The sequence below is a fragment of the Camelus bactrianus genome, chromosome 32 (assembly GCF_048773025.1).
Source record: "Camelus bactrianus isolate YW-2024 breed Bactrian camel chromosome 32, ASM4877302v1, whole genome shotgun sequence".
In the NCBI taxonomy this organism is placed as follows: domain Eukaryota; kingdom Metazoa; phylum Chordata; class Mammalia; order Artiodactyla; family Camelidae; genus Camelus; species Camelus bactrianus.
Genome location: NC_133570.1, coordinates 19,776,885 through 19,799,677, shown reverse-complemented (window position 1 = coordinate 19,799,677; position 22,793 = coordinate 19,776,885). Strand labels below are relative to the sequence as shown.

The 22,793-nt window shown below is 40.6% G+C and overlaps 1 long non-coding RNA gene, 1 other non-coding gene and 1 pseudogene across 3 annotated transcripts; 1 reads left to right on the top strand and 2 right to left on the bottom strand.

The window, feature by feature from the left end:
* Positions 1-370: 370 nt before the first annotated feature.
* Positions 371-22,620, top strand: LOC123615745 (uncharacterized). Of its 2 annotated transcripts, XR_006723416.2 has the most exons (4): positions 371-581; positions 16,706-16,862; positions 18,591-18,700; positions 21,148-22,620. It is a non-coding gene; the product is annotated as an uncharacterized LOC123615745 (long non-coding RNA). The 2 variants fall into 2 exon arrangements; XR_012503651.1 differs by lacking the exon at positions 21,148-22,620 and having other exon boundaries at positions 18,591-20,363.
* Positions 3,648-11,370, bottom strand: LOC123615744 (transmembrane emp24 domain-containing protein 10 pseudogene; annotated as a pseudogene).
* On the bottom strand, positions 5,624-5,697 carry TRNAS-AGA (transfer RNA serine (anticodon AGA)). Its single transcript has one exon. It is a non-coding gene; the product is annotated as a tRNA-Ser (tRNA).
* Positions 22,621-22,793: the final 173 nt, after the last annotated feature.

The window sequence follows — 22,793 nt, the reverse complement described above, 5'->3', positions numbered from 1 at the left end:
ATCAAAGTTGAAGCCTCAAGTAAAAAGAAACGAAAAGGAAAAAAATTATAATAATAACATAAAACAAGACGACAGCACTCAGCGCCCTTTTCCTCTGGATTGCTTGCGTGTGGGCAGCCCTCACCTCAGCGGGTCGACGGCTCCCTGTGAAGGGGACTCAACGGCTTTTTCTGGCCCAAACGCCTCTCGGGCTTATAAATAATCGAGTCCTTCCTGGGCGGGGCGAGATGCTTTCTCATGAATAATTCATTACCTCTCACGCTTGCTTGGGAGGCCCGCCCCTCTCGGCCTTATGAATATGCAAAAAGAGGGAGCCTGTGGCTAACAGGCCCCTGGCGAGCCCCGCCCCCTCAGCGCCGTCCATCTGACCTCCGGCAGCCGGCGCGGCGTCTTTGCGGTCGCGTTTCCCGCCCTTCCGAGAGTTCACCCGGAGCCCCCGGGCATGAGGGACCCGCGCTGAGCTCGTGGCACCGCACGCGGGCCCTGAAGGCGCCTTTGGCTCGGGGCCGCCCCACCTGAGCAACCCGTATATCGAGCACAGTCAGCTGCCGGGCTTCGTGAGGGGACGCCTGCCCGCTGAGGTAAAACACACCCACAATTATTCTTTCATTATCACCCTATTTCCTTCATAGAACTTATCACAATCTGGATTTATTTCTTAACCTCTTTTTCTTTCTTCATCATCTAGAATGCAAGTTAACATCATTAGAGGCCTGATCTGTGTGGGTCACCTCAAGATCCCCAGTGCCCAGTACACAGTAATCATTCAATAAACTTGGTGGCCTGAAATAATAAATGACCCTCTCTTCCTCCTAAGAGCTTCTATGGAGTTTCTCCACCCTTTTCCATCCTCATTCCCTGCTGGGCTCCTTTGTGAATTTTGTTTAGATCTTGAATGGGTAAATGAGCTGTGGGTGAAGCCTTCACTTTTCCTACTGACTTGTCCACTCTTTGAGGGCAGAAGCTGTCTTTTATTATATTCGTTGAAGGTATTAATATAGTTGGATGAACTAATTAAGAGACAATTAAAAATTGATCGCGCTACAAGGGGGTTTTAGAAATTATCAAAGCACTTTACAGATGAGAGTTTAGGTAATTTGTTCAGGGTCCCAGGCTTGTTAAGAGACCAAGTCTCAAGTACAGTCCATGGTCTGCCACCTCTCATTTCAAGGCTCTTTCTTCTCTCCAGCCAGTCTAGTTTCTGATTACTTTTCTGTGAACCTGACTTACAGCTCAGACACAAAAATCCCAAACCCAAGACTTGCTTCTTGTCAACTAGAAGCTTTTGAGCTTGTTCTTCATCTTTCAATTAAATCTAGCCCTGGGGATGATGGCCAAAAAACTCAAAAGTGCTATATAGTATTCAAACAATTTTCCATCTTCTTTTGTACCTTTCAGTGCTAAGAGATTGGAAATTGTTCCTGTCAAAGTAAAGTATCTTGTTTGTTTTGGAAGGAAAAAATATACATTGTGGGAGAAATCAATCATTGTTTAGAGATTTCCAAATAACCACTTATTAAAAGTTTTGCCAAATCCTGAATCCAGTAGTGAAATAACATGTGAAACAGATGAAAATGGGCAGGGGGAGATCTTATTTGAGATGACTTTCATTACCTAAATTTGACCTTTCTCTCTTTAGACACATGTTTCCTTTAACTCTGTGTTCCTGAGACATTTGTCCCTCCTCATTAGTCGGTCTCTAGTTAGACCCGTGCTTTTTCAGAATTAAAGACCATTCTTCCTTCTCAGTTAAAGGAAATTCAGGATTCCTTCTTTCCTCTTCTTGATCATTTTATATAGACAGTACCTGGTTAATAGAGTCTTGTGGAGTCATGCTCTCGGCTTTTAGAATTTTGGAGTTTTTCCTGAGATGTCTGACAACACGCTGCATCACAGGAAGTAGATATACCTTTTGTCTGACTGACTGAAACTGTCCTCAAGTTCAGTTTAACCCTGGAAATCTTCTTTTAAAGATGGTTTACTTGAAGGTTATCAAAGTAGACATATTGAATATAAAATTCCCAGGAAGACATCTCTAAATCTTTCTCCCTGTTCAGTGCATGCAATCATGATATCAAATACAGAGGAAAGAGACCGGGGTGAAGGGAGCAACTACTCTTAACATCATCGTAACTTATAGTCATCATAAACCTGACACTACCACATTTATTCATTCACCAAACATTTATTTTGCACCTGCCATTTATAAAGCACTCTGCTTGGCATTGTGGGGACCAGATATAATAACTTGGTCTCTGAGCTGTGGAAGTTTACAGTTTAGTAAGTGGGGGAAGACCTGTAAACACATTACTCACATAGAAAATAGTTTGCAAATATTAATGGAGATATAAATTATATAATAGAGTGTAGAGAATGAAGCTGTACATTCTGAAATCAAGACAGCTTCACAAAGGTGGCATTTTAGAAGGAGAACATATGTATATAATTTCCTTTGCTCATTTTTCGGCAGTTTTTAGGCCACTTCAAATCAATAAAAGCAGACATTTTGCCCACCACTTTAGAACTAGGAAAGAAAAGATGTAAGAGATCCTGACTCCTGTTAGCAACAAGCTTCTGAAAGCTAAATGTTGCCTTTGCAATCCCAGGTGCTTCACTCATGACTGAGAGTGCCAGCTGCATTATTTCAAGCCCTCTCATTTCTGCATTAGGGTGTTATTTTATCCTCATCTCCATTGGGGCATACAGTAGCCATGGGACTTTTTTTTTTTTTTTTTTTTTTTGGTCACTGGTGTTTATATATGTGTTTATGAATGTGACTCTGGAATCCTAGAACTTTAAGTATCACTGAGAAGAAAATAGGCAAATGACTGAAGTTTAGAATCAAGCCTCTGTGTGTAAATTAGCTGTATTGCCTTACTAATTAGAGTAATTTTTAGAGAGAAAGACAAAGAATTGCCAACTTGGCTTTAAGCTTTTGAACTGGATTCATTCTTTGGCAGCCAAAGAGAAGCCAGTCAATATGCAAGAAGCCTCAACTATAAGGACTAAACATGTGCTCCCACTGCTTCTGCCCATACGCTGTCAGTCAACAAAATATAATTCCATGTGTAGGTGACAGTTTATTATGGTGTTCATGCCCACTCAAGGGTTGCATATCAATTTCTGCATCCTTTGAATTGATCTTTTCTAACTGGCAGAAGAATTCCATGTGGATTGCGTTTCTAGCGAAAGCCTAGGGTTTAATGAATTGGAACAGGAAATGACAGGGGCTGTAAATGATAGGCTGCTGCCTGCTTGAGTGCCCCAACTAAGAAATGATGTCAGGGAAAGTACTGAACTCTCAAACAGTATCGAAATGTTCTCTTTGGCTACTTGGCTCTGTTTTCTGCTGACTGTGAAGTTTTGTTGATGTGTAAAATGACATTATTCCTCTTAATATTTATCATTTAATAGAAAGGTTTCGAATAAAGTAGATTTTAAACTGGCTTTCTATGATTGCTACTTGGTACATCTGCAGAGATCTGAGAAGAAGTGATGTTCAAAATTTGCCACACCACGGACAACCCAAATTTTGAGGCCGTTTACTTTCTACATATTTTGATGCTTGGAAAATGACAGTTACCAAAAATGGTTTAGAACTCCCATGAGAACACAGTCCAGGCTCAGCCCCAGGAGAGACTTTTTTCCCCCTTCTTTTAGTTTATACTAACCCAATGATAAATTAAATGTATAAGTACTGACAACTTCTGACTGAGACGATCCCTAGTTTAAGACTCAGAATACTTATGATCTTAACATGAACTGAATACAGTAATACAAGACATCTGAGGCAGGGTTTTCTAACATTTCTCCCCATTAAACAAACAAAAAGCAGTTCCTTCCTGCTAAGAGAAACGTTAAACAACTGGAAAATAAGACATTATAGGAAAATTACCTACATAGCTTTAAAAATGAAAGGGAAAAAGAATTGCAAGAAGATGTCATTTAGTTTTGCTATAACTTACACATAGGAAAGCTACCCCAGAAAGCCAGATTTCTGTGAAAGTCATATTCTCAAATGGGCCAGGGGCTGTGTTAACCTTGGTCACATCAATGCATAGCACAGAAAGGTTTTTCACTGTAGTGAGGGGCATTGGGAGAATCCAAAATGTGAGCTCATCAGTAACCTGTGGACAATCCCCCACAACCTTTATTTGTTGCAGAGTGACTAGACATAAGGCATGCTCAATAAGCACATGCTGAATGAGTTCATATATGATGTTGGAAGAATCCCAAATATCCAAGCGATTAACTGGAATGTGTTCAAGTGTTGCATAATGGGTTGATCTTTGAAAAGATGCATTGCAAATTTCCTATTTCTGTCGATCATATTGTTTTTCCATTTATCCTAATTTGAAGCCATTATCTTTTTGTGTGTTAACTTTTTATTCAAGTATAGTACACATACAGAAAACCATCTTCTTTTTTTTAAACTGAGGCATAGTTGATTTATAATATTAGTTCCAGGTGTACAATGTGCTGATTGAAATTTTTATAGATTATGCTCCATTAAGTTATTATAATATTGGCTATATTCCCCTTGCTATACAACATATCCTTGCAACTTATTCATCTTATACACAGTAGTTTGTACCTCTTAATCTCCTACCTTCCCTCTTTCCACTGTAACCACTAGTTCTCTAAATCTGAGTCTCTTTCTGTTTTGCATATACATTCATTTGTATTATTTTTTAGATTCCACATATAAGTGTTATCATACAGTATTTGTCTTTTTCTGTCTGACTTATTTCACTAAACATAATTCCCTCCAGGTCCATCTGTATTATTACAATGGGCAAATGAGTAATATTCCGCTGTGTGTGTGTGTGTGTGTGTGTGTGTGTGTGTGTGTGTGTGTGTACGTGTACATATGCACGCACACACTGTATCTTCTTTATCCATTCATCTATTGATGAATATGTAGATTGCTTCCATGCCTTGGCTATTGTAAAAAAAAAATGCTGCTGTGAATAATGGGGTGCATGTATCTTTTTGAATTAGTGTTTTCATTTTCTTTGTTGTTTTATTTTTTGAGGATTACATGAGAGTGTTTATAATGTAGTAGTATAAATAAGTAATGTAGTAAGTAGCTTACAGTAGTGACTGGCATATAATAAAGGTTCAGTTAATAGTTTTTATTATTATAAGACACACTCAAGAGACCAAGTGGAAGGAAGGGCTCATTCCATTCTGAACCCCCTTTGGTGGTACACTTTTCTTTCTTTTTTTTTTTTTAAACATTTTTTTATTGAGTAATAGTCATTTTACAATGTTGTGTCAAATTCCAGTTTACAGCACAATTTTTCAGTTATACATGAACATAGCTATAGTCATTGTCACCTGTCACATTTTTTTTTCTCCATATCCTTGCCAGCTTTTGTTATTTTGGTCTTTTTGATGGTAGCCTTTCTGACAGGTGTGAGGTGATATCTCATTGTGGCTTTGTTTGCATTACTCTGAAGATTAGGGATGTTGAGCATCTTTTCATGTGCCCGTTGGTCATCTGTATGTCTTCTTTAGAAAAGTGTCTATTCAAGTCTTCTGCCCATTTTTTAAAAAAATTATTATTGTATTATTTTATTATTTTATTTGGGGGGAGGTAATTAGGTTTATTTATTTTTAGAGGAGGTACTGGGGATTGAACCCAGGACCTCATGCCTTCTAAGCATGCACTCTACCACTTGAGCTATACCCTCCCCACTTCTTTCTGCCCATTTTAAATTTTTTAAAATTTAGTTGTACCAGCTGTTTATATATTTTGCATATTAACCCCTCATTGGTCGTGTCATTTGCAAATATTTTCTCCCATTCAGTAGGTTGTCTTTTCGTTTTGCCAGTGGTTTCCTTTGCTGTGCAAAAGCTTTTAAGTTTAATTAGATCCTATTTGCTCAATTTTGCTTTTGTTTCTTTTGCCTTAAACAGATCCAAAAAAAATATTGCTACAATTTATGCCAAAGAGTGTTCTGCCTATGTTTGCTTCTAGGAGTTTTATGGTTTCTGGTCTTACAGTTAGGTCTTCATTCCACTTTGAGTTTATTTTTCTATATGGTGTGAGAAAATGTTCTAATTTCATTCATTTGTGTGTAGCTGTCCAGTTTTCCCAGCACCATTTATTGAAGAGACTGCCTTTTTTCCCATTGTATATTCTTGCCTCTTTTGTTATAGATTAATTGACCATAAGTGTGTTGGTTTATTTCTAGGCTCTATTCTGTTCCATTGATCTATGTGTTTGTTTTTGTGCCAGTACCATAGTGTTTTGATCATTGTAGCTTTGTTGTGTAGTCCGAAGTTATGGAAGATGATACCTCCAGTTCTGTTGTTCTTCCTCAAGATGGCTTTGGCTACTTGAGATCTTTGTATTTCTATACAAACTTCAGAATTATTTGTTATAGTTCTGTGAAAAATGCCATTGGTATTTTGATAGAAATTACACTGAATCTGTAGATTGCCTGCAAAGTATGGCCATTTTAACAATATTAATTCTTCCAGTCCATAAACACTGTATATCTTTCCATCTGTGTGTGTCATCTTCCATTTCTTTCATCAGTGTCTTACAATTTTCCAAGTACAGGTCTTTTATCTCATTAGTTAGATTTACCCCTAGGTATTTTATTCTTTTCAATGCAATGGTAAGTGGGATTGTTTTCTTTTTCTTTTTTTTTTTTTCTTCACCTAAAATGATTTCTGCTAGCCTTTATTTGAGAAAATTTACACAAAAATCCCCAATCCAATACTTACAAGTGCATCTGTATAAATCCCACATGCTTCTTTCCATTAAACAGAAAAATGGCTTATGACAGGGGTTTATGACAAAGGATCAACGGATAACAAAGCTTACTTAAACTGTATTATTCTCATCAATAATTTACAGACTGTTGAGTGACCGGGTCAAAAATGGAGGAACGCACATAACATCCCTTTTTTAAAAGCTCATTTGCTCTTGCACTAGTCTTTTACCAAAAGCAAAATTTTTACTTTTTAGATAAAATCCAGGTATAATGTCAATGAACTTTAAATCTAAAGCATAAATGTCCAAGTTGGTAGTTTTGGCATGAGTAAAAGGAAAGGACATGAAAGAATTTCAGTTTCATGAAGTCATATTTGGGAATAAAACATCAGCAAAATAAAATATTCTCCTCTCCTATCTTCTTCTCAGACATTTTGTCAGAACAGAAGACTAACCAACTGAATAGCTTTCATTGCTTCTAAAAGGGAGAAAGGCACCAGTCAGAAATATGAAAGAGTATCTTGTTAGGCTAATGGTACAGAACAGAATTTCACCTTTAAGCATCTAGGGATGGATCTTAACTCACAAATTTGGTTATCTTCTTTCCTGCTTGGATGTATCCTCTGTCATTCAGTATATGTAATACCACAGGCAGACTTTCTCAACATCTGCTGCCTTTATGATGAGGATTTGGCTGTCAGGGTCTCAGAAGCAGTACCTGTCAATTCTTAACAGCAGATGGCAATGTTGCACAAATTAATGAAAACCACTTTTATGCCACACCAGAGAAATTCATACAGGGAGTCAAAGGAAGGGTGGAAAAAAGGCTTTGGGGTTCACAGTAGCTGGAACATTTAAGAGAAGGGCCCGAGATTTTAACAACATAACTTACTCCCTCTTCTCTCTTTGTACTTTATCCAGGTCATCACAGCAGCATTCTCTTAATTCCAATATGCTGCTTCTTAACTACAAGCTACAGGGCCCTAAAGCCTGTAATTCCTGCCACTGCTATTAGACAAGCCCTGTAATAGTCGGCAGGGGTTAAAAAAGAGATTACAGAAAGGACAAACTCCTACCCACTTTACTGGAAGAAATGGGGAAATTTTCAAGTGATAGTATTTTTCACAATTGTTTATGAACGTGGTCATGTGTGTCCACACTTTCTCTTATTTACATTAGTGTTGGCCTTTAGGCACCTCATATTCCCATAGTGATTCTTGGCTTTGCTTTCACAACATATATCTTCAAGTATTTACTCTATTCATGATCCTCCCAGGTGTGTTAGTTTTAAATAACTCGTATGTCTTCATTTTCTAGGTGGAACACATAAGAACAGAAATTAAATGGAACACATAAGAACAGAAATTAAGTCAGTGACTTGCCATGTAAGAAGACGTGGTAAATTTTACTTATTTTTTTCCTTTGTAGAAGTCAGGTTAAAAATTTAAGCAACCACATAACTGACAAAGGACTTGTATCTAGGATGTACAAGGAACTCTCAAAACTCAATAGTGTAAACCAACTATACTTCAATTTAAAAAAACCTCAATAGTAAAAAGAACACACAATCTAATTATAAAATGGGCAAAGGACATGAACAGCTATCTCACTGAGGAAGACAGATGACAAATAAACACATGAAAAAGATGTTCAACATCATCAGCTATTAGGAAAATGCAAATTAAAACCACAGTGAAGTATCATTACATATGCCTATCAGAATGACTAAAACATAAAAAATAACAGCAAATACTGGTGAGGATGTGGAGAAACTGGATTGATCACACATTGCTGGTGGGAATATAAAATGGGTAGTTACTCTGGAAAAAGAGCAGGGCAGTTTCCTACAAAAATAAACTGTTTTCCATACAACCCAGCAACTCGTCTCTTGGGCATTTATCCCAGAGAAATAAAAATTTATGTTCACATAAAAAAACCTGTACATGAATGTTCACAGCAGCTTTATTAGTAATGGCCAAAAACTGAAAACAACCCCAATGTCTTTCAGTGGGTGAATGGTTAAACAAACTTGTGGTATGTCCACACTATGAAATATTATTGAACAATAAAGTGGAACAAACTGGTGGAATATGCAACAACTTGGATGGATTTCAAGGGCATTATGCTGAGTGAAAAAAAGTCAATCTCAAAAGGTTACATACTATATTATTCCATTTATATAACACTCTTAAAATGACAAAATTAGAGAGATGGAGAACAGATTAGTGGTTGTCAGAGTCTGGGGCTTGGGGGTAAGGAAGGAGGTGACTGTGGCTATAAAAGGGTAGCACAAGGGATCCATGTGGTGGAACGGCTCTGCATCTTGTGTTGGTAGTCACATGAATCTATACGTGATAAAACTGCTGGAACTAAACACACATAAACACACAAAAAGAAAAAAGTTCAAGCAACTGAGCACAAATATTTTAGTTCTCTAAAATGAAATTTGCTTGAAGAGTTATCTACACTTCAGAGCTCGTTTGTATGAGGTGTCACATCCATCGCCCTTTTAAGAGACACAAACTTATGAAAGGGTATCACCAGAAGCTACCTAAACATTTCAGCTAAGAATCAAGAGAAAGTTAAGGGTGTTGTCACACAGAAATTCAAATAGGACAATCTGAATGAAACAAGTTCAACACGGTCATACAAATCTTGGTAAAGGAACTAGAGTGGAAGCCCAATCTGATGAGCAAGCGGGAGAAGGAAAGAAAACATGGTTCAAATAGATCATACGAGGAAACCCAGTCCAAATGCTGGCTTTGGCATTATCTGGGTAACCCCTATTTTTTGTCATAGGTGACTCTAATAATAGTCTTATTGTCAAAACCAGTCCAAATCCTACCAAGTTAAAAAGAAGTCCCTCTTCGGCTTGTTGGGTGTAGGTGGTAACCGATGTCCTCCCACACCAAGAGAGATCAGTTCTGGCAGGAAAGCTCCAACGTGCCATGATGGTGCTGTTGGTAGGATGCTTCGGCTAGGCACGTCCCAGTGACGTTCTGCTGGCTAAGATACAAGGTGAGGAGACTGGGCTTAATTACTCCATCAACTTCTTGGCCTTGAAGAAGCGACGCAGGTAGAAGACCTGCCAGGTAGCTGGTCCAATGAGGCAGAACATTGAAAAGATGCTGAAGTACAGGACCCGAGCATTTGTTGACTCATTGGTATCATGCATCTCTCCCTCTCGCTTCTTCATATAGGCAAAATTATTAACAATAGCTTCTGAAAGGTCTTCTGGGCGCCATAGCTCCACCTCCAAAGGTTTGAGCTTCTCACCTTTTGCAATCTCTTCGTAATTTTTCGCCTCTACTCCATGCTTCATGTGTAGGATCATGAGTTGGTCAGGTATTCGCCCTGTTCCCTTGCTCTCAAAACACACTTCGAACATGTCATCTTCAGTGGTAAAGGCAGATTTTCCCTCGGTTGCATTCTCCTTGGAGTACAGAGTATGGCCAGCAGAATCTGTGATCTTGAGATGGGTGTGCAGGCCACCAGCGCCCCCAGACTGGTCGGTGATCTCGTAGGCGCTGGTCACCAGCAGGTCCTTGTGGATCTCCTTATGGAGGCACTTGTGGGAGTTAACAGGCAGATGGAAGGAGATGGTGAGGTTGGAGCTGGGGCCGAGCAGGAATAAAAGCAGCAATGATGGGTAAGGGCCACGCTGGGCTTGTGGGCCAGACAAACCAGACATGGTGCTGGAGACTGTTCACCACCCCGGGCCTCTACTGCGCCGGAACTGGGAGGAGGGGATTGTTTTCTTAATTTCTCTTTCTGGTAGTTTGTTGTTAGTGTATAGAAATGCAACAGATTTCTGTATATTAATTTTGTCTCCTGCAACTTTACTGAATTCATTGATAAGCTCTAGTAGTTTTATTCGGTGGTGTCTTTAAGATTTTATTTGTATAGTATCATGTCATCTGCAAACAGTGACAGTTTTACTTCTTCCTTTCCAATATGGAATCCTTTTATTTATTCTTCTCATCTAATTGTGTGGCTAGGACTTCCAATACTAACGTTGAATGAAAGTGGCAAGAGTGGGCATCCTTGTCTTGTTCCTGATCTTAGAGGAAATTCTTTCAGCTTTTCACCATTAAGTATGATGTGAACTGTGGGCTTATCATATACGGCCTTCAGATTATATCATATATGTTGAGGTATGTTCCCTCTATACTCAATTTGTGGAGAGTGTTTATATAAATGGATGTTGAATGCAGATGTTGAACCATCCTTACATCTCTGGGATAAATCCCACTTGACCATGGTGTATGATACTTTTACTGTATTGTTGAATTTTGTTTGTTAATATTTTTAATAGACTTTATTGTTTTAGAGTAGTTTCAGGTTCACAACAGAATTGAGCAGAAAATAGAGTCACACATAGCCCTCCCCACCCACACATGTATACTCCCCTAGCCTCAACATCCCTCATCAGTGTGGCATATTTAGTACAATCAATGAACCAACATGGACACATTATTATCAACCAAAGTCCATAGTTTACATTAGGATTTACTCTTGATGTTGTACATTCTATGGGTTTTAACAAATGCATAATGACATGTAGCCACTACTATAGTATCATACAGAATAATTTCATTGCCCTAAAAATCCCTTGTGCTCCATCTGTTCATTCCTCCCTCCCTCCCTCTCTCTCCCCAAACCCCTGGAAACCACAATCTTCTTATTGTTTCTGTAGCTGTGCCTTTTCCAGAATGTCATTTGGTTGGAATCGTGCAGTTTGTAGCCTCTTCAGACTGGCTTCTTTCATTTAGTAATATGTCTTTTAAGTTTCTTCTATGTCTTTCATGACTTGATAGGTCATTTTTCACTGCATATATATTTTTTAATTTACATATATGTACTGTTCATTGTTTCTAAGAACGTTTAGAGCTTTAGCTTTTTAAACTTACATAGTTATCAAAGGAATAAAGCCAACCACAAAAGAAGAATTAACTCAAAAAGATACATACACCCTGCTATTATCAGCAACATTATTTATAATTGCCAAGACTGGAAGCATCCTGAGCGCATATCAACACTTGAACAGATAATGGAGATGCAGTATATATACTGCATCCCATAAAAAAGAAGGGTATTTTGCCATTTGCGGCCCTTCATTCACTTTTTTTTTTTCACTTCAAAAACCAGAATTTTATAACTGGCAGAGACATTTCCATTACATCAAAAACAACAAAATACCTAGAAATAAACTTAACCAAGGAGGTTACATATATTCTGAAAACCGAAATGACACAAAGAAATGGAAGGATTTTTGTGCACTTGGATTGGAAGAATCAACACTATCAAAATGGCCACACTACCCAAAGCAACCCACAGATCCAACACAACCCCCATCAAAATACTTGCAACATTCCTCACAGAACTGGAACAAACAATTCCAAAATTTATAAGGAACCACAAAAGCACCGAACAGCCAAAGCAATCTTTTGTAGGTCTCTCTCTTTTTTTTTTTTTCTCTTTCTTCTTTTTGTTATCTTTTCTTATGGTTTGATGACCAGAGAAGTTCCTTTAACATTTGTTGTAAAGCTGGTTTGGTGGCGCTGAAATCTTTTAGCTTTTATCTGTGAAGCTTTTGATTTGTTCATCAAGTCTGAACGAGAGCCTTGCTGGATATGCTTGCTAATATTTTTTGAGGATTTTTGCATCTATGTTCATTAGTGATATTGCCTGTAATTTTCTTTTTTTGTGGTTTCCTTGTCTGGTTTTGGTATTAGGGTGATGTTGGCCTTGTGGAATGAGTTTGAAAGCAGTCCTTCCTCTGTAATTCTTTAGGAAAGTTGTGAAGCCATCTAGTTCTGGACTTTTGTTTGTTGGGAGTTTATTATTGTTGTCACTGATTCAGTTACATTACTGGTAATTGTTCTGTTCATGTTTGCTATTTCTTCCTGGTTCAGTCTTGGGAGATTATACAGTTCTAGGAATTTGTTGATTTATTCTAGGTTGTCCATTTTATTGGATTATAGTTGTTTGTAGTAACCTTATGATCTGTTGTATTTCTGTGGTGTTTGTTGTTAACTTCTTTTCTCTACTGATTTTACTAATTTGGACCCTCTATTTTTCTTGATGAGTTTAGCTAAAGGTTTATCTATTTTGTTTATTGTTTCAAAGAACCAGCTCTTAGTTTAGTTGATTTTTTTCTATTGTTTTTCTAGTCTCTATTTCATTTATTTCCTCTCTGATCTTTATGATTTCCTTTGTTCTACTAACTTTGGGTTTTGTTTGTTCTTCTTTTTCTAATTTCTTTAGGTGAAAGTTTAGGTGGTTTGAGATTTCTCTTGTTTCCTGAGGTAAGCTTATATCACCATAAAATTCCCTCTTAGAACTGCTTTTGCTGTATCCCATAGATATTGTGTGTTTTAAAGAAATTTTTACTGAAGTATAGTTGATTTACAATGTTGTGTTAATTTCTGGTGTACAGCATAGATTCAGTTGTACATATATATACATTTCATATTATTTTTCATTATAGGCTGTTACAAGGTATTAACTATAGTTCCCTGTGCTATACAGTAAGACCTTGTTGTTTATCTATTTTGTATGTAGTAGTGACTGATGGCATGAAGTCCTAGAGGAGTCAGGAGACAACTGGATCAAGAACACCTGCCTTGAAAACAAGAAAGGGGGCCTTTATCCTCTGAGACAGGATTGAAGGTGCTAAAGATGTAGGTATAGTATAGATGTTAAAGGATGGGTGTGAGACAGCATGAAAGTTTTTCCCCCTTTTTCAGAGTTCATCTGCTCAGAGTGAGGGAGTTAAGTGTGATCCAGGAGTCTTAGACAAGTAAAGTCTTAGAAAAGACACATGAGAAATGAAAAAGATTTCTAACTTGGGAAATGTAAAATGATTGTAAGAACCTACTCTTAGGAAACATTCTGGATGACATTGTCACTGTGTCCTTGAAGTTCTTAGTGACATTGGTCTTTACTGAAGAAACCAATTTGTATCTTCTTGGAAGATGTCTACTTAAGGTTAGCCCTTGTGGACTAGGTGTATTTATGATATATATTTTACAACCTTTATTTTCCTATCATGTGCCAGACATGGGGGCTAACGGCAGTCATAATAATCATGTTGTAAACCTGCTTTACCATATATGTTCTCAATCAGCACAACCACCCTCAGAGACAGGCAAGGCACAAATTGCTTTTGCCACTTCACAAATGAGGAAAGACCTAAAAGTTTATGGACCTGCCCACACTGCATACCTATTGAATACAAAACCAGGAGTTAATCACATTTTATAACCTAGGTTTCATGCTCTAAGTTCTGCTCTTTATAACATGAACATTAATAACTGTATTAAAACAAGCTTTGTTGGGGGTAGGGAGGGTATAGCTCAATGGTAGAGTGCATGCTTAGCGTGCAGGAGGTCCTGGGTTCAATCCCCAGTACCTCCATTAAATAAATAAATAAACTAACTATCTAACCAACCAACCAACCTAATTACCTCCTCTTCCCCAATTAAAAAAATTTTTTAAAGGCTTAATGAGTCATAAATGCTCAAGCTGCAACACATGACATGGAGCACCTAAACTTGATCATCCTTGGAATCATTTGCCAAATTTTTAACCTTTCTTGTTTTCGTCTCAAGATATTTTCTGATTTTACTTGTGATTTTTCTTTGATCCATTAGTTGTTGAAATGTGTTATTTAATTTCCACATTTTTGTGAATTTTCCAGTTTTCTCTTTGCTGTTGATTTCTAGTTTTGTTCCTTTGTGGTCAGGAAAGATACTTTGTATGATTTCAGTTTTCTCAAATTTTTTGAGATTTGTTTTGTGGCCTTGTTTTGTGATCTGTCTGGGAGTATGTTCCATATGCTCTTTTTTTGGTATATGTATTTTTATTGAAGTATAGTCAGTTTACAATGCTGTGTCAATTTCTGGTGTACAGCACAATGCCCCAAGTCATACATGAACATACATTTATTCATTTTCATATTCTTTTTTACTGTAGGTTACTGCAAGATATTGAATATAGTTTCCTGTGCTATACAGTATGAACTTACTGTTTATCTATTTTATATAAGTTAGTATCTGCAGATCTTGAACTCCCAATTTATCCCTTTCCATCCCCTTCCCCCTAGTAACCATAAGTTTGTTTTCTATGTCTGTGAGTCTGTTTCTGTTCTGTAATTAAGTTCACTTGTCTTTTTTTTAGATTCCACATATAAGTGATGTCATATGATATTTTTATCTTTCTGGCTTACTTCACTTAGAATGATAATCTCCAGGTCCATCCATGTTGCTGCAAATGGCATTATTTTGTTATTTTTTATGGCTGAGTAGTATTCCATTGTATAAATATACCACAGCTTCTTTATCCAGTCATCTGTTGATGGACATTTAGGTTGTTTACATGTTTTGGCTATATTGTAAATAGTGCTGCTTTGAACGTTGGGGTGCATGTATCTTTTTGAATTAAGGTTCAGTCTGGACATATGCCCAGGAGTGGGATTGTTGGGTCATATGGTAAGTCTGTTTTTAGTCTTTTGAGGAATCTTCATACTGTTTTCCATGATGGCTACACCAAACTACATTCCCACCAATAGTGTAGGTGGGTTCCCTTTTCTCCACACCCTTTCCAGCATTTATAGTTTGTAGACTTTTTAATGATGGCCATTCTGACTGGTGTGAGGTGATACCTCATTGTAGTTTTGATTTGCATTTCTCTGATAATTAGCGATATTGAGCATTTTTTCATGTGCCTATTGGCCATTTGTATGTCTTCACTGGAGAATTGTTTGCTTAGGTCTTCTGTCTATTTTTAGATTGGGTTGTTTGGTTTTTTTATTATTAAGTTGTATGAGCTATTTATATATTCTGGAAATTAAGCCCTTGTCAGTCTCATCTTTTGCAAATATTTTCTCCCATACAACAATCCTTCAAAGGATCATACACCATGATCAAGCGGGATTTATCCCTGGGGTGCAAAGATACTTCAGCATACACAGATCAGTAAGTGTGAAACATCAGATTAATAGGGTAAGAAATAGAAATTACTATGATTATCTCAATAGATGCAGAAAAGGCATTTGACAAATAAAACATCTTTCATGATAAAAAAATCCTCGATAATTTGGGTATAGAAGGAGCATAACTCAATATTATAAAGGCCATATATGACAAGCCCACCTTTAACATTATACTTAATGATGAAATGTTAAAAGTTTTTTCTCTAAGATCAGGAACATGACAAGGAGGCATACTTTTACCACTTCTTTTCAACATAGTACTCTAAGGATACTTTTCCTGATGCCCAAACAAGACCAAACCCCTGCTGGGGGTGTTCAGAGCTCTCATCACTTTCTTTCACAGCCCTTCTCATGGTTTGCCAGGGAAGTTCGCATAACTCAAGGGTTCACTAGACTGAAAGCCCAGGTTAGGAACTGGGCCCACTTTCCTTCTCATATCCCTGGACCTCGCAGGATAGGCACTCAATAATAGAAGCATCACAGAGCGGAGAGAGGAAACAGATGAGAAAAGTAAAGGGGTAAAGAATGGCCAAGTGTGGCTGAGATGCCAGCTCTGGGTAGACAGAGCTGGACAGGCCAGCTGATGTCAGATATGGAATCTGGTTTGTATTCTGTGAACCAGGGAGGTCAGCCAAGCATCCAGAGCAGGATAGCAGTTACATGTCAGCTCATCGGAGAGTAACTGGGACGACCTAGTATATTCCAAAAAGCCTTTTGACAGTCAGTTTGGATTGATACTGGCTGTCTCTGAGAACAGGGAATCTGGGCTGATTTACATTTTCTGTGTGCTGTGCTTGCCTAAGCTTTGCTGTTACTACTGTTAAGTGAACGACACTGCAGAACTTCCCACTCAGCAGCCCTAGTGCTTCATCCAGTAGCTCATCAGGATGGGAAGTCCTTTGATTATGACCAGCGGAGCATTTCTGCACCATTCTTTAGCAAGGAATTCAAACATTTTTTGAGTTCAACCTTTTTTCAAACAGATGTTAACTAAAGTGAGGAAGGATTTGCATCTGTTTGGAGCCTGAGTGGCAGATGAGCCCAACTTCTTGGGGACAAGAGTGAGTTACACCCCGAAGGCTGCCTCAGCAGGATGCCCAGACAGCACGCAGACCACCTCCACACCTGCGGGGATCTCAGGTGAGGGGTCCCTAATTGCTTGGTGATTAGGCTTGTGAGAGAAATACTTTCTCACAATAAGGCCTTGCTGGCAGCGTTAGCTTTGGGAGCTAGGCTGGGATCACTCAACTGCCTGTCCCTCCACCTCCTGAGGGACCCTAGGTTGTATTTAAACAGACCTCCTTCCCTACCTGTAACTGTGAGTGCCAAAGCAATCCAGATGTGCCTTCACTCTAAACTATAAAGAAACAATTAACCATAGTTAATGGCCCATAGTTTGTTATTTCTGTACTCTATTCCCAAGGTTCCCTCCTAAGTTATTAGCCAGAAAGAAACAAACCCGCACATAAAACTATTTCATAGAAACAAAGGAAGTGAGCTCTTTTTTGCTTTATTTCCCTTTGATTTAAAGTAATGGGTCTTCCTAGTTGGAAATGAAGTTCATTCCCACAGATGGGAAATGCTACCTACCATTCACTGTCTCGCATCATTACGATGCAGACAAGTAGACAGGATCGGCTACAGAATTTGCAGGACCCCTATTTACAAAATGAAAATATGAGGCCCCTTGTTAAAAACAGTAGGAATTTCAAAACTCCAAGAAGAGTGTTAAACCAAGGGCAGGGTCCTTCTGAGCACAGGGCCCTGTGTGACGGCAGAGGCTGTGCACACAGAATGGTCTGAGTACTAGGAGGACAGGGGACTCCACCCTGAGGAGCTCAGGCACGTGGACAGCTGCTCCCCAGCAGAGCCTCTGCAGAGAAGAGAGCAGGTGGTGCGTCCAAGGACAGCATTCCCTTGGTGGTCCTCCCAGTTCTGATCTGCTTGGTGTTTGGGTATCAGAGGGTCCAAGGATCAGAAGAGAATTGGGGTCCCTTAGGACACTGGGATTGAGGAGGCATTAAGAGGAGGAGTTTCTAGGCATGGAATTATCACTGTTTTATTTTCATTTAATCAGCCAATTTTTAAAAAACTGAAGTAGAATTTATCAAATTTAGATGACTTTTCCCCCCTCTGAACCTACTCCTTCCTTTTTCCATCTTAGTAGGTGATCCAGCTAGACAGATCACTGTCCACCTAGTTGATCAAGGCAGAAACCTGGGATCGTCTTTGACTGATTCCTTCTCCTTCTTTGCCTCAGTAGCGCTGAGTCCTGTCAATTCTGCCTTCAGTGTCCCCCTTGGGCCCACACATCCACTCCTCTCTGCCTCTGCTGAGGCCACTATCGCTTCTGGCCATGATTATAATAACCACAGCCTCCTCAGAATCATGCAGACTAGAGTTTAAGTCCTCATTCTGCTGCATGTTAGCTGAGTGACCTTGGATAGGGCTCTTCACTTTTCTGAGCCTCAGTTTCTTTATCTGTAAAGCGGGGATAATAATACCTATCTTCAAGGGTTGTTAGGACTAAATGAAATGACGCAGGTGGCTTATCACACAGTTCGTGCTCAGTGAATTAGCATCTTCTCTTTCCCTCTTCATCCTTCAGGCCTCAGTTTAAACATTACTTCCTTAGGAACCCCTCCCAACTTGCCATAGGTTCCCATGGGCCACCATGCTGCTCTGCAGCATTCATCATACTTCCCTGGCTCCTGTCAGGCAGGGCTGTGGAAGTACAGAGCAGGGGAGGGTACCATGGAGGAAAGGGTACCAGAGGGCTCCTTTCAAAGTTTTCTGCTACTCTGGACTAGAGGCGTGCAGTGCCCCTCTGAGGGCAAGGGTTCTGACACATTTCCCTCCTCCCTCCAGTTCGGCAGGTACAGGTACAAGGAGAAGTGCCGTTGCCTTGGAGCAGGGCAGGTGGCCTGAGAAGCAAGCGGGATTCCTGCCTCCATTTTCTGGACTATATGAGAACGCAGGTAAGATGTGGGGAGTCAGAGCAGGCATTCAAGTGCCAGCTTTGGCAGGATGTTACCCCTCATGCTGCAGGGCAGCTGGACTTGGTGAAACATGATCTATTTCCTCCTCGATCCGTGACAGCCTCATGGGTTGACTGGACAAATTTCCCCACAGGTGAGAAATTAAAGCAGCAGCATAGAGTGGTCAAGGTCACACCCTAAATAAGTGATGAAGGGGCTAGAACACAGGCCCCCACAGAGCAGGGTCGGGGCAGCACAGAGCTAGGCACACACAGGCGGGTACCCAGCTCGAGCGTCTTCCGGCTGAGTTGTCTCGACCTCTGATCAAGTCAGTGGCTGCTGCCTTATTTTCAAGTGAGGATAAAATAGTACTGACCATAGAAGACTGACAGAATTAAATGTGTCACTTCATGGAAAGTACCCAAACAGTGCCTGGCCCAGGGTAAGTATTTTTACCTTCTTGTTCAATTCTCTGTTGAGAACCCTCAAATAGCTATAGAATGGAGACCAGTGTTTGGCCCAAATAGACTTCTTTGGCTTTTAACAAATATTTCCTGCCTTCCCTCATTTGCTAACCCGTGCCCTCGGGCTTAGTTCCCCAGACCTGCCCTCCTGCCTTGGCTCGTGCTGACCCAGTATCACCACGGGTTAAGTCACTGCTGTCCCTCAAGGGCAGGCTCTCTGGTCAGACACGTCGACGGGCTTGCTTCCTTCTCTGAGCTGCATCTCTAGTCCGTATCCAACTTGCTGTAACCACTAGGTTTTAGAGGAAGGCTGAAAAGTATTCTCTAAACAACTGACACATAAAATTACTTTTCACTTAGACCCTGTCTCGCTGCTTAACAAACCCTCCATCCACCATAGTGCCTCTTCCGCTTTTACTCTGTCTCTTACGATTGTGAGATGCTGTAAACTTCTGACACTGAAAAAACAAAATAGGTGCCAAAGTACCATTTAAGTTTTGCAAAACATGTAGAATTTCATAAAGTCATGTTAGTATTGTTGGGAAACTGCTTAAATGAGTGCAGTCCCTGGTAAATGAGGACTGAGAATGAGGCCCACTAATAAGTGAGGTGCACAGGGGGTAGTCTGACTATCGAAGGACTGAAGGGTTAAGAGAAGCCCTCTGGGGAACTGAAGAAACCCTTTTGCAGAAACAACCCTGTGGTTGATTGCACTGTGGAAATCAAGCATGAAATGATGTTATTGTACAGTCATATGCCTTAGGGGGGAAATACATGTAAAATATTCTTTTTCTAAGAATTAGCCTATAGTTGCAACTACATTTTGCTAATAGATACTTGTTCCAATCAAGCCCTTTTCACTATTTACTGTATGAAATTCTGGTCTCCATTTACAGTGGGTTGACACTTAAAAGGTCTTTTCAGGTCCCAGTTCTTTTTGGATAATGAGAGTCCTTTTACTTATTTGCCCAATCTTCTCTAGCAGATGGCACATTCTTGAGGGCAAACAGTGCCAGAGACAGAAATGCCATCTCATCACAAGGGACACGGGGACAGGGATGTGTCTTAGTCACCACAAAAGCCTGTGCAGAACCACAGGCCTCATTAGTTAAGTGAATGAGTCACCTGGCGCATCCAGCGCTGTTAAAGGTAAAAGACCCCATGGCTGAGGCCTCAGTTAGGGGCCCTAGAAATGAGGGGTCACCAGGTGACCTCAGACACCCAGGCTCTTGTCCTCAGCTCTGTCTGGGCTTTTCAGGCATTGGCAGTGATATTCAAAATTCTGGAATGCACTGGGGGGCAGAGCTACATGGAAGACAGGAGAGTGACAAGGATGGCCTGGGACTCCCGGGTAAGGAGAGATAGAGGCCCCTGCTGCCGCCTCTTCTTTTCCCTCGTGCAGGACATAAAAGCCGTGTGCAGGTGTCGTGGTTCATTCCTGCCTGGGGTGGCTCAGAACTTCCTGTGACTGGACTATATGAACACACAGTTCCAGGGAAGGTGGGTGGAGGTTCTGGGAGGAATTAACTACAGTCTGGGAAGAAGAGGTTAACATCCTACTTGGGGGTGGGGGAGAGGAAGGCAAATTGGCATCAGTGTTCACACTTGCTCCAGGCTGACTGCTTGGGAAGGAATCACTGATATCCTTGCACTTTAGATCCTGCACATGGAGGACAGAAAGCAAGGATGGTACTGCAGGCCTTTCGTTCAGCCCTCCTTTTGATTGACAAGACTGGGCGAGCAGAGTCCTTAGGCCCATGAGAACCAGCCCCTGAGTTAACACCTTGGAGCTGCACAGGGTGGGCGGAGGGGCGTGCACGTGGGGCAGCTTTGCCCACTGGCTCAGATGGGAACACCTGATGCGTTAGCAGTTCCCCAAGCCCCTGGGGACGGAAGCCTTAGCTGCATTTTTGGCAGCGATTCATGTGGAACTGTTGTTAATAATGTCTCCATGTTAAGTACCTTGATTTATAAATCTCCAAGGAAGCACGTGTAGGAGAGTAGAGACCTGAACCTCAGGAACATCAAGACAGAAGCAGGGACAGGACAGTCCAGCACAGCCCCGGAGGCCAGTTGCAGAGGCAGAAGAGCCAGCAGGTTTATCAAGGGCACCGCATCGTGGGTGCTCTGAGAAGAAATGTCTTGAAGCAGAGAAGATATTGGGGGCAGAAGTCTGAGGCAGCAGCTGGCTGGTTTATCAAGTCAAATGAAAGGACAAAGAACTATACTACGCACATCAGCTCCCAAGGGCTGACAGGGACTTCAAAATTGGGAGCTGGCCCAGTAGAGTACATGCCAGCTGGTACCAGCATCTTCTGGGTGACTCGAAACCTCCAGTTCCAGGGACTGATTTTCGTACCGGCATTTACAATTGACTCACATCTGTTTTAAGTTGGATGACAAAGCCTTAACTATGTGCTGCCACCTTAGACTCTTTTGGCATTGGAGATGGCAAGGAGGACCAGCTGAATGCAAGGTCACAGCTTTTCCAACCCTGGGCTCCTAGTGGGCTCCCTTGCTAGACAGAGGACACAACCTGGGCCCAGGCACGTGCCTCAGATATCTGCGCGGCACAGAGCTGAGACCCACCTCACTCTACCTCCTCTGCTCCTCAGCCTGGAGAGCTGATCTGCACACCTTATGGCTTGGTCTTCAATTAGGAACCTAAAACTCACCAGCTGTTCAGCAAAGTGAGGCCTCATCAATCTCCACGGGGCTCGGGAGTTCTTGGATGCTGCCTCAACCCCAACATGCAGTTTCTTTCTCTTGGCCCCCTTCCCATTGCTTTTATAGGATTTTAAGGCAGCAGTGCACTTGCAGACCTGCATCCATTAAAAAAAATTTTTTTAAGTTCATATGTGAACTTTAAAGTCCTTGAGTAGTGATACACTGGCAATTTATTATAAAACTCAGACCAGAATGTTACCTCTATAAGGTGGAAGACCCCAGGGCAGGACCAGTCGTCATGCAGTTTTAATACATGGTGGGATGGAGAGCACTGTCTGGCTGTAATCATTCAGAATGTCCACCAGCAGCCAGAGACGGACATGTCATCTCATATCATGGACAATTACCACCAACCCCCCCTTTGTGGCAAATGCTCTGCTCTAGATGAGGAAATGCCCACTCAGTTCCTCACCTGTGCACAGGCAACTCAGCTAGTGCTGCAGGGCTCGGATTTTCAACCCAGGGCTGTGGACTCAGAAACCCAGGTTCCTTCCAGCAAACTGGTGGTTTTGAAACTAGCGTTTGTTGCAGTGCTTCAGAGGTTCCCTGCAAACATTCGCTTCAAATGTCCTGTTAAAAGTCATTCTTAGTATGTACACTCAGATATAAAACATGCAATACTTAGGCTGCCTGAGACCTCACAGGAACGCCTCCATTACTGTGCTTGTGTGGGCTTCTCAGGGGTCATTGATCCAGAGGGTGCAACGACTCAATGCTACTGGTTCTCACCATAGTACAGTTTTACAGATCATAACCTCAGGGTGTTTCCTACCCAGTGTATGGAAGATAAGGGTGGAAAGCACATATTGGATATTCTTTTCCAAATCCTGTTTTTCAAGCATCTACTTCAGTTTTGTCAGACAGGCTATGACTATTACCACTTACCTATATACAGTCAGGAT